Genomic DNA, 13,470 nt, shown 5'->3' on the forward strand with positions numbered 1-13,470 from the left:
AATAAAATAGCCCAGTCTTCCCTGAGTACTGGTAGCAGTGCTCACTGGTCAGAACCACTTCTGATGATACTATTGTGTGATCCTGATACATTCCTGCACTCTGCTGATATCACTCAGTCTCTCTCCATGTGATATCCCTCACTGTGTGGGTTTAATTACTGCCTCTGTCAGTGTCTCTCGCTCTTGCAGGTACTCCAGATCCTGGGCCAACAACATTCTCCAATCCAGAGGGAAGCAACTGCACAGGCCATTGATGGAGATTGGGATTTTCCAGATCTCTGTGGGACTCAGTGCCATTCTCTATGTTTTGCCTTGATTGCATTAGAATAATTTCCCATCCTGTCTATTTCTCTGTCTCCTGCAGGTATTTTTGATGTCACTGACTCAGCAGAATTCCCAATTCCTGTCTCGTCCATCAGCACATTGAAGATGGTTGGTCATCCAGAGACAGATGGAGAGTGAGATCTGGAGCCTTCAGTAAATCCTACAGCGGGTAAGATCACTCACGCAGTCAGCAGCACAGGGAGGGGTTCATGGGCTTTAATTCAGAACCTGAGGACATGATGTCGGAACAATGCTGGGCAAGGAATATGACAAAAATCTCAGGCTTCATTATCACCACCTTGTCTGTAAATTCATCTGTTCCACAGAACCCTCCCTATGTCGGTCAGTTTCTCCACTGTCTGTTTCATAGTTACCACCTTCCCCTATCTCTATCAGCCCCAACAACCCTGTTTATCCCTGTCACCTCCTACTATCAGCACAACTCTTCAAGTTTCTGCCGTTGCCTTTAATCCTGAGTTCTGTCACATCTCTCCTTAACGGACGAAAAACAACTCTTCAGTTCCTGAAGTCATCCCGGTCTGTGTCGTCCTTTCCAGACCAGAAAAAAGACCTCCCTGTATTTGTGAAATTTTTGAACTCCTACTACGTTCATGACCTCTGTAACCTTCCCGTCATGACAAGAAAAAAGTTCTCTACCTTAGTAACCTCCTCCAGCTGTTAGACTCCTCCTTGTCTCTGGGTACAAAGCAGAGTGACCCTGCTTCTCTCATAAATTAGTTTCTGCATTTCTAATGATGACTAGGAACTCTTCCTGTCTCTAGAACGCACGCAGTCTCTGTAAACTCTGTTGGTCCCGAATGATGTAATTTCCTTCGGTAACTACAAACCTTTATGCCCTTAATTTTCTCCAGACGCAACCGCACAGCTTATTTCTATATCCTCCATGAGTGACAAAATCATACAGATGTACAGCACGGAAATAGACCCTTAGGTATAACCCGTCTATGCCGACCAGATATTCCAACCCAATCTAATCCCACCTGCCAGCAGCCAGCCGATATTCCTCCAAACCCTTCCCATTCATATACCCATCTAAATGCGTCTTAAATGTTGGAATTGTACCATTCTCCACCACTTCCTCTGGCAGCTGTTTCCATACACGTACCATCCTCTACGTGAAAAAGTTGCCCCTTAGGTCTGTTTTCTATCTTTCCCCTCTCAAACTAAATCTATGCCCTCTAGTTCTGGACTCTCTGACCCCACGGAAAAGACTTCTGTCTATTTATCCTATCCATGCCCCTCATAATTTTGTAAACCTCTGTCAGGTCACCCCTCAGCCTCCGAAGTACCAGGGAAAACTGCTCCAGCCTGTTCAGCTTCTCCCTATAGCTCAAATACTCCAACTCTGCCAACATCCTTGTAAATCTTTTGTGAACCCTTTCAAGTTTCACAAAATCTTTCTGATAGGATGGAGAACGGAAAGCCACAAAATATTCCAACAGTGGCCTAACCAATGCCCTGTACAGCCGCAACATGACCTCCCAACTCCTGTACTCAATACTCTGACCAACAAAGGAAAGCATACCAAATGCCACCTTCACGATCCTATCTACCTGCGACTCCACTTTCAAGGAGCTATGAACTTGCACTCCAAGGTCTCTTGGTCAGCAACACCCCCTAGGACCTTAGCATTACGAGTATAAGTCCTGCTAAGATTTGCTTTCACAAAACGCAGCACCTCACATTTATTTGAATTAAACTCCATCTTCCACTTAGTCCAATGGCCCATCTGGTCCAGATCCTGTTGTAACCCTCTTCGCTATTCACTACACCTCCAATTTTGGTGTCATCTGTAAACTTACTAACTATATCTCTTAAGCTCGCCTCCAAATCATTTATGTAAATGACAAACAGTAGAGAGGCCAGCAGTGATCCTTGTGTCTCTGCACTGGTCACATGTCTCCAGTCTGATAAACATCCCTCCACCACCACTTTTACCTTTGAGCCAGCTCTATATCCAAATGTCTAGTTCTCCCTGTATTCCATCTTGCTTATCAGGCTCCCATGGGGAACCTTGTCGAATGCCTCACTAAAGTCCATATAGATCACATCTATCAATCTGCCCTCCTCAATCTTCTTTGTTACTTCTTCAAAAAACTCAATCAAGTTTGTGAGACATGATTTGCCACGCACAAAGCCATGTCGACTATTCCCAATCAGTCCTTGCCTTTCCAAATACATGTGCATCTTGTCCCTCAGGATTCCCTCCAACAACGTGCCCACCACTGAGTTTAAGCTCACCGGTCTATAGTTCCCTGGCTTGTCTTTACCACCCTTCTTAAACAGTGGCACCACTTTTGCCAACCTCCTGTTTTCTAGCACTTCATCTGTGACTACTATTGATACAAATACCTCAGCAAGAGGCCCAGCAATCACCTCTCTAGCTTTCCACAGAGTTCTCGGTTACACCTGATCATTTCTTGGGAATTTATTCGCCTTTAACCGTTTCAAGACATCCAGCACTTCCTCCCTTCTAAACTGGATGTTTCGCAAGACGTCACCATTTATTTCCCTGCAGTCTATATCTTTCATATGCTTTTCGACAGTAAATACTGATGCAAAATATTCATTTAGTGTCTCCCCCGTTTTCTGCGGCTCCACACAAAGGCCGCCTTGCTGATCTTTGTGGGGCCCTATTCTCTCCCTAGTTACCCTTTTTTCCTTAATATATTTGTAAAAACCCTTTGCATTCATCTTAATTCTACTTGTCAGACCTATCTCATGTCCACCTTTTGCCCTCCTGAATTTCCCTTAAGTGTACTCCTACTTCCTTTTTACTCTTCCCAGGATTCACTCGATCTATCCTGTCTATACCTGACATATGCTTCCTTCTGTTTTCTGAATCAAACACCCAATTTCTTTAGTCATCCAGATTTCCCTATACTTACTAGCCTTCCCTTTCACTCTGACAGGAACATTCTTCTATGGACTCTTTTATCTCATTTCTGAAGTCTTCGCATTTTCCAGCCGTCCCTTTACCCGTGAACATCTGCCTCCAATCAATTATCAAAAGTTCTTGCCTAATATCTCCAAAATTGGCCTTTATCCAACTTAGAACATCGACTTGTAGATCTGGTCTATCCTTTTCCATCACTGTTTTAAAACAAATAGAATTATGGTCGCTGGCCCCAAAGTGCTCCCTCACTATCACCTCACTCACCTGCTCTGCCTTATTTCCTAAGAGTCGGTCAAGTTTTGCACCTTCTCTAGTAGGTATATCCACATACTGAATCAGAAAATTGTCTTGTACACACTTAAGAAATTCCTCTCCATCTAAACCTTTAACACCATGGCAGTGCCAGTCAATGTTTTTAAAGTTAAAATCCCCTACCATACCTACGCTATTATTCTTACAGATAGCTGAGGTCTCCCTACAAGTTTGTTTGGCAAATTCCCTTTGACTATTGGGGGGCCTGTAATACAATCCTAATAAGGTGATCACCCTTTCTTATTTCTCAGTTCCACCCAAATAACTTCCCTGGATGCATTTCTGGGAATATCCTCCCACAGCACAGCTGTAATGCTATCCCCGATCAAAAATGTCACTTCCACTCCTCTCTTGCCTCCCTTTCTATCCTTCCTGTCGCATTTGTATCCTGGAAAATTAAGCTGCGAGTCCTGCCCATCCCTGAGCCATGTTTCTGCAATTGCTATGAGATCCCAGTCCCATGTTCCTAACCATGCCCTGAGTTCATCTGCCTTCCCTGTTCGGCCCCTTGCATTAAAATAAATGCAGCTTAATTGATTAGTCCTACCTTGTCCCTGCCTGTCCTGACTGTTTGGCTCACTTCTGTTCTCAGCTGTACCCGTTACAGATCGAGCTCCCAAAATCCTCCCTGTGATTGTTACCACGTCCCATCCGTGCATTCCTCCAAAACCCTGTAAAGTCCTCCCATTCCTAAAACCCTCAGTGTATATGTCACCTGTTCCAGCTTCCACAAACCTCCCTATCTCTGTAAGACATTCCCACCCCCCCGACCCCAACCACCCGTCCCAGTTACTACAGCCCACTAAATATCAGAGTAAGTATGAAAGCAGGAATACTGTACTGGGTTAGATGATCAGTCCTGATCATATTAAATGGTGGGACCGACTCTGTAGTCAAATGGTCGATACCTGCTCTTCTCTATAAACGTACGATCTATATAACCTCCTTCAGTCCCCACAGCTCTCCCTATGTCCATAAATTCCTTTAATCCCCACGACTCTTCCTATCTATGTACCCTGAATCATTCACGACAAACCTCCCTAACTCCATAACCTCCAATATACACCACGGCCCTCCCTATCTCCATAATCTCATCCAGACCCGACGACCCTCCCATTCAGAGTAATCTCCTTCAGGCCCCATGCTCCTCCTGATCTGTGCAACCTCCTTCAGGCCCAACAGCCCTCCAGATCTCTTTGCCCTCTTTCAGGCCCCACATCACTCCTTATCTCCATCATGTCCTTCAGTCACCACTGCACTCTCTATTGTCGATAATCTCATACAGTCCGCACATTACTGCCTATCTCCATAATGTCCTTCAGTGACCATGAACCTTCCGATTTCCAAAACGTCTATGACCTGTTGACCCTGAAAGCTACCTTTTTCAGATTGAGAAACAAGAACCCTCATAACCCTTTCTGCTATCAGTCTGAAACCAAACCGTGTTAGCCTGACAGTCAGTCGGGATATGGAATGTGTTAGAAAGGGTATGTCAATAGAAACGCATTTAATAAAAAGTGAACGTGGTTTTGAGCCTGTTGGATTGTATTTTTATTGTTGTGAGTATAAATGGAAGAATAGATACGGTTGTAGGAGTGGCTGTGCCAAGGATACGGTTTATTTGAATTTTCGGAAACATTTACACAAGTTTCAAGAAGGGCTATCGTTTAACTTGGTAGAGAAAAGGGCACCTTAACTATCAGAAGGTGGTTGAGAAATTAGACAAAGTAGTGTTGTAAGAATTTAATGTGAAGAAAGACATGGAAGCTCGGGAAATAAATAGCTATGTCTTGGAAGAATTGTAAGGAGATTAGATTAGATTACTTACAGTGTGGAAACAGGCCCTTCGGCCCAACAAGTCCACACCAACCCTCCGAAGCGCAACCCACCCATACCCCTAACCTAACACTACGGACAATTTAGCATGGCCAGTTCACCTGACCCGCACATCTTTGGATGGTGGGAGGAAACCTACGCAGATACCGCACAAACTCCACTCATTCAGACGCCTGAGGCGGTGAATTGAACCCAGGTCTCTGGGGATGATAGGCAGTACTGCTCATCACTGTGCCACCGTGCCGCTCACTAATCCTCAACAGAGAAGACAAATTGCAAGAATCTTAAAATAAGTAAAGGTAGATCAATCCTCAATAGCTCATTCGATCTATCCTAGAATATTGTGGGAAGCTAGGGAAGAGATTGCAGTGTCCCTAACAGAGATATTTATATTATCAACAGACACAATGAGTTACCAGAAGACTGCAGGGCAGCTAATGCTGTTCCATCACTTCAGGGTTGCAGGAAACAGCAGGAAATTACAACCCCGTGAGCCCAGTGCTGGGTAACTTTTTGGTGGAGATTCTGTGGGAAAGGAGCTGCACGTATTTGGAAAGGCAAGGCTGATTAGAGATAGTCAGCTTTGTGAGTGGGAAACCATGTTTCACAAACTGGATTGACTCTTTGAGGAGTTGGCCAAGAGATAGATGAAGGCAGAGCAGTCAACGTTGTCTATATGTACTTCAGCAAAGCATTTGACAAGGTTCCAAGGGATGTAGAACATCTCGTCAAGATGAAGAGGAACCAAGGAGCAGAAACAGGGCTTTAGCGAGTTACATGGGCCAGCACGGCGGCTCAGTGGGTTGTTCTGCTGCCTCACAGCACCAGGGACGCGAATTCCATTCCAGGCCCAGGCGACTGTCTGTGTGGAGGTTGCACATTCTCTCCATGTCTGCATGGGTTCCCGACAGGTGCTTCGGTTTCCACGCACCAATTGAAGATGAGCATGTTAGGTGAATCAGCCGTACGTTTTTCAAGAAAGGGAGTAGAAATAATCCTGGGAACTACAGACCTGTCAATCTTCTGTTTGTGATGTGCAGATTATTGGAGAGGACGCTGAGAGACAGGATTCATGATTTCTTGGCAAACCATAGTTTGATTACAGAGAGTCAGCATGGCTTGTAAGGGACAGATCATGCCTCACAAATCTTATTGAGCCCTTTGAGAATGTGACAAAATGCATTTATATCTCATTGAAAAAGTACAGAGCTTGGAATGCAGGGAAACCTGTCTGCCTGGATAAAGAATTCCTGGCCCATAGAAGACAGAGGGTGATGACAGATGGAAAGCATTCATCCTGGAGCTCGGTGGCCAGTGGTTTTATATAGGGAGAGGTTACAGGATCTCTGCTCTTTGTGATTTTAAGGATGACTTGGATGCGTGAGTGGAAGAGTGGGATAGAAACTTTGCCAATGAGACGAAGGTTGGCGGAGTGGTGAGTAGTGTGGAAGTCTGTTGGAGGTTGCAATGGGACATTGACAGGATGTAGAGCTGGGCTGAGAAGTGGCAGATGAAGTCAAATCTGGAAAATTGTGAAGTGATTCATTTTGCCGAATACGGGGATAAATACAGAACACTGGATAGTGTGGAGGAACAGATCGATCTTGGATTTCATGACCAGATATCTGTCAAATTTGCCACCCAAGCTGGTAACGTTGTTCAGACGGAATATGTTTTTTTTTGTTATTGGCTTTCATTAGCTGGGGGATTGAGTTTTAAAGCCATGAGGTTATGCTGCGGTTCTAGAGAGCCCTATTTTGATGCCACTGAGAATATTATGTTCAGTTCAGATCCCCTTATTACAGGAAGGATGTGGAAGCTTCAGAGAAGGTGAAGAGGAGATTTACCAGGATGTTGCCTGGACTGGAGAGCATGTTTTATGAAGAAAGGTTGAGTGAGCTTAGGCTGTTCTCATTGGGGGTGAAGAAGGGTTGAGGGACGAATTGGTATAAGTGAATAACAGGGTGTGACGCAAAGATAGTGAATAGTGAGAAACTGCTTTATCCCATGGCATGCATGGTACAAGGGGGCATAATGTTAAGGTGATTGGAGGATGTGTATGGGGAGATTTCAGATCGAGGTTCTTTACACAGAGAGTGGTCGATGGGTGTAATGGTGCATTTGATAGAATCTAGGTTAAGCACGTGAATGATAGTAAAATGAAGGGTGTGTAGGTTAGTTTGATCTTACTGTCGGGTAAAAGGTTGGTATGGCATCATGGCCGAAGGGTCTTGTGCTGTACTTTCTGTGTTCTATGTTCTGTATGGTAAACTGGATAATTGGTGGTAAAATGGACAGTGAAGAAGGCTGTCTGTGTTTCAACAGGATGAACAATACTGCTGGGATAGTGGGCTGAAGAATAGCAGATGGAGTTTAATTAGATAAATGCAAAATGTTCCATTTTGGTAAAATAACCCAGAGTGGGTTGTAAAGTTAATGTTCGGGTCTTGGATACTGCTGTCAGTCAGAGACCCATGGATGAGGTACACAGTTCTTTGAAAGTGGTGTCACAGGTCGACAGGCTGGTGAAACAGGCATTTGTGATGGTTACCTTCTTTGGGCAGAGCATTGAGAGTAAGAGCTGGGATGTCAAGATGCTGGCTGACATGCTGTGCTTTTCCAGTACCACGATTATCTAGACTCTGGTTTCCAGCATCTGCTGCCCTTGTTTTCACCATGTTACATCTGTACAAGAGGTCAACGTAAAAGCATTGCTGATATGTAGGAAGAACTCATCAGGTTCACTTACCTCCTTTAGTGAAGGATATCTGACATTCTAACCTGGTCTGGCTAACATGTGACTCCAGACCCACAGCAATATGGCTGATCCTGTGCTATCTCTGGGCAATTCGCAATGGGACAAGGAATACTGGTCCAATCAGTGACACCCACATCCCATCAATGTATAAATTAAAATACACGTGTCCCTCCCTATCTCTGCAAACCCCTCCATCTTCAGCAATCTGTACTGGCTTTGTAACACGGTTCAGACCCGAACCACTCTCTGTCACACTCTCACCACCTCCAGCAACTTCACTTCTCCCTGTTCCTGTCGTATCATTAAACCCTGATCATGATTCCCATTCAAAATGCCCTCCTCCTGCTAGCAGACCCTTTGCAATCCCTTTAACACTTACTCCTCAAATATTCTCTTACTTCATGATGTTAAGACGTTTTTGGTGATCGACTTAGCCTCATAATCTAATATAATCCATTTTGCCCTGAGTGAAGGATGGGTGGGAATTTCTTGCTGAGGTTTCATGTTTCAATGGAATGTCCTTTTGTTGAGTATTTTTCACTGTCCCTCAAATGTTTTCCATTGTTCATTTACAGACACATTTTTCAGTTTGTTTAGATTGTTTATCTTGGTCAGTTCTCCTCTCAACCTCATGTAACTCGCTATTTTTGTTTCTAGGTGTAATTTGTCCTTTCTGTGATTCACTTTAAAAGTTTAAATTCCTTTAAACTGCACTTTACCACCATTTCCCAGAGGATCTCACCAGGTGACATTACTCTGTCACTAAGTTCCAGCACACAACGGTCGGTCTGACATAGTTACATCCCTAGCCAGTTGCACAATCTGTTATGAAAGAAACACTGAAAGAAATCTCCCAACCCCACTTCCAATATCACTGTTGTCAGTGTGATTGACAAGATTATACGAAAATTGAAGTTTCACTGAATTATCCCCCAGCCTTTGTTAACAATTTCAATGAGTTCCTGTTTAATCCAGTGATGAGCAATGGAATACTGTTCGTTGGCTAAAACTGCTCTGCTGCTTGTGTCCTTGGCACGTAGTAGCCAGTATTTACATTCAGATTGACTCTACTTCATGATCTGTGGTGAGATGCTTTCGCCTTTGTTATCCATTATTGTTAGTGTTACCCATTTTGCCTGAGTTTGCACAAGATTGTGAACCAATTGAATATTTTTGTTCACCCTGTATCCATGTCTCTCTGTTGTCTAAATCTCTTTTATCTGAGTCTTAACTCCGTCGACGTTGAAGCGACGTTCTGTATTCAAAATAAAACATAACTTACTCTTTCCCACAATTTTCCGTCACGAAGCTATTCACTAATGTACAATTTTAGTTCAACTCTGTCCCATCCTGTTCTTTATTGCTTGTCTTCAGCCACATTCCCATTGTGTTCTGATGCTACACTTTTCTCTTTGGATTTGGAAAGCTCTTTCACCTGAACCCTATCCCTGCCTCTTCTCTGTTAGTTGAAAGCTCTGTCCATAAACATACCAACATGATTGGCCAGGACACTGGTCCCAGCACGGTTCCAGTATGACCATCCGAATAGATTATTTTTTAAAATCAGGTATGGGTTGTAGGTATCTCTGGTTGACCAGCCTTTCTTGCCCAGACCTAGCTGCCCTTGAGCTGAGTAGTTTGCTGGCCATTTCAAAGGGTCCTTGAGAGGCAAACACTTTGCTGTGGGTACGTCGTGCAGACCACGTGAGGATGGGCAGATATCATTCTCGAAAGGACAAATGTTTGGGTTTTTTGTACATCAGCAATGGTCTCACAATTATTTGTGGATTGTTAATTACTATTTTTAAAATTATTGATTTCAAATTCCACCGTTTCTGATGGTGGGATTCCAGCCTGCATCCCTTGAACATTAGCTGAGGTTTGGGATACATGCTCTATCCATAATACCACGAGGCCATCACTTCACCTGCTCACAGGTTGCTTATTCCTAACCAGTTATACCAATGCATCATGAAGCAAAACCTGTTCTTCCAACACAATGATGTGTTCCTGATATCTTCCAGGACTCTAGTGATATCACATAGTATCTCCTTCTTGCTCTTGATCTCGCTTTCTCTCTGTCTCTCTGTCTCTGTCTCTGTTTCTGTCTCTCTCTCTCTCTCACACTCTCTCTCCAGATTTTCCAGATCTCTATGTCTTCAATAATTTGTAACTCCTATAACAGTTCCTATCTCTGTAACCTCCTCCTAGCCCAATAGTCCCTCCACATATTTGAAATGTACTGCATTCCGGACTACCATCCCTATCGCTGTAACTTGGTTCACTGTTTACAACATTCCTTATCTCGGTAGTCTCCTCCTCCAATAAATGGAGACAGAGGCATGCAGCACGGAAACTGTTCCTTCAACCCAACCAGTCCATGCTGACCAGAGTCCATGAACGAGTTGCGTTTCACTGTATTTGACCCGTATCCCTTCAAACCTTCTCCTCCCCATGTACCTGCCCAACTTTTACATGTTGTAATTGTACTTTTCTCTACCATTTCCCCTAGAAAGCTCATTCTAGTGGCTTATTCCATAACTGCACCATCCTCTGTGTAGAAACTTTTCTCCTAAAATCTCTTTTATCTATTTCCACTCCCATCTCATATTTATGCCCACTAGAACACAGAACATGACAGCGCAATACAGCCCCTTCTGCCTTCGATTTTGCGCCAACCTGTAGACCAAATTTGAAGCCAATCGAATCAACACCATTCCAATTTTTGTCCATATGCCCACAGAAAGACCGTTTAAATGCCTTTAAAGTTGGCACCGATTATTCTGAGTAAAGAACCTACCGCTGGCATCTATCCCATATCTATTTATTAAGATTAATATCTGCCTCAATTTAAAGCTATCTCTCCTCGTGCTAGGCATCGCCATCCAAGAGAAAAGGCTCTCACTGTCCAATCCATCTCTCCCGCCAATTATCTTATATATCTCAATTAATTGACCTCAAACACATTCTCTTGAACAAAAACATCTTAAATTCCCTCAGCCTTTCCACATAAGACTTTCCCTCCATGCCAGGTAACTTCCTAGTAAATCTCCTCTGAATCATTTCCAAAGCTTACACATCCATCCTGTAATGCAATGACCTGAACAAATGTGGCCACACCAGATTTTTGTACAGGTTTAGTATGATCTAATGGTTCTGGAACTCAATCCCTCTACCAATACAAGCTCACACACTGAAATGCTCCTTAAACCTGGGTGGCAACTTGCAACGATCTATGTACATGGACATAGAGATGTGTCTGTTCATCTACACTACCAACAATCTTACTATTATCCCAGTACTCTGTATTCCTGTTACTCCCTCCAGAGTGATTCGCCTCACACCTTTCCACATTAAACTCCATTTGCGAACTTTCAGTCCAGGTGTGCAGATTATCTATACCTTTCTGTAACCGACAACATCTTTCGTCAGTATCCACATCTCTACCAACCTTAGTGTCTTCTGCAAATTTACTAACCCATCCTTCAATGCCCTCATTCAGGTCATTTATGTAAATGACAGCAACAGTGGACCCAAACCACATTCTGGTAGTATCTAATAGTACTGAACTCCAGGATCAATCTTCTCATTAACCACTACCCTCTGTCTTCTTTCAGTGAGCCAATTTATGATCCAAACTATTTAATCACCCACAACCCCATGCCTCCGTATTATCGGCAATAGCCTAACATGGGGAACCTTAACAAACGCCTTACTGAAATTCATATACACCACATCAACCACTTTACTCTCATCCAACTCTGTCTTGATTCTCCTTCTTAAAGACCTCAATCAGGTTTTTGAGGTACGACCTACCCTTCACAAAATCGTGTTGACTTTCCCTAATCAACTTACTCATCTCCAGATGAATATAAATCCTATCCCTTACAAGCCTTTCCAACACATTAGCCAGAATCAAGTTAAGGCTCTTACGTCTATAACTACCAGGATGGTCTCCACTCCCCTGCTTGGGGTGGCACGGTGGCGCAGCAGTTAGTACTGCTGCCTCACAGCACCAGAGACCCGGCTTCAATTCTTGCCTCAGCTAACTGACTGTGTGGAGTTTGCACATTCTCCCCGTGTCTGTGTGGGTTTCCTCCAGGTGTTCCGGTTTCCTCCCACAGTACAAAATGGGAGTTTAATTGAATTGGCCATGCTAAATTACCCATAGTGTTAGGTGAAGGGACAAATGTAAGGGGATGGGTCTGGGTGGGTTGCTCATCAGAGGGTCGGTGTGGACTTATTGAGCCGAAGGGCCTGTTTCCACACTGCAAGTAATCTATTCTAGGGGGACAAAATTTGCACTCCTCCAGCCTTCTGGCATTATTCCTGTAAACAATGACGACAGAAACATCAAAGCCAAAAGCATGGCAATCTCCTTCCTGGATTCCCAGAGAATCCGAGGATAAATCACATCCAGCCCTGGGGACTTATCTATTTTTAGACTTTGCAGAATTGCTAACACCTCCTACTTCAGCACTTCGATCCAATCTAGTTATGGACTCCACTACCCTGGGGTAAAGACGTGGCGAATCACCTTACCTGTATTCCTCGTGGATAATGATACAAATATTTCTGCTCGGGTCCCTGCCACTACTTTGCCACAATGTACTGGGATACACATGTTCAGGGCGTACTGCTTTCTCTACCTTTGTGTTCTAAGACCTCCAGCACCACCTCTTCTGTAAAGGGAACTCTTTTCAAGCCATCACTGTGTCTTTAACTGACTTGTCCGCAGTAATTTCTGACATAAAATGGTCATTTAGGGTCTCACCCATCTACTGTGATTCCACTCATGGATGGCCTTATTGATATTTGCGGGTCCCTAGTGTCTCTCTAGTTGTTTTTGTCCTTGTGTGCTGTAGAATTTCCTTGCATTCTCCTTACCTTAAAACGCCAATTCTATCTCATCTCCCTATGTTACTTTCCAACTTATCCAGCCTCTCAGTTTCTGTCAAACCCTCCAGTATCACAAACATTTTCGTCAATCTTTGCTCCATTTACAGTTTCAGGAAATGCTTCCTAAAGCAGGAGGATCAGAATTCTCCACAGTACTCCAACTGGGGACCCAACAATGCCTTATACAGCCTTATCATGATGTTCCAACTCATGTAGTCTTTGCTGTGACCTATGAGAGTAAGTCTGCTAAATGCCCTGTCCCCGTGTGATGCCACATCCAAGGAACAATGTAACTGTACTCCTTGGTCTCTTTCTCTGTTCGCCAACACTGCCCAGGGTCCGACCATTAAAAGTGTTAGTCCTCCATAGTTTGTTTTAACAAAATCCAGCACCTGAATTCAACTCCATCTTTTATTCCTTGGCC

This window comes from Hemiscyllium ocellatum, chromosome 13 (genome assembly GCF_020745735.1).
Source record: "Hemiscyllium ocellatum isolate sHemOce1 chromosome 13, sHemOce1.pat.X.cur, whole genome shotgun sequence".
Taxonomy (NCBI): Eukaryota; Metazoa; Chordata; class Chondrichthyes; order Orectolobiformes; family Hemiscylliidae; genus Hemiscyllium; species Hemiscyllium ocellatum.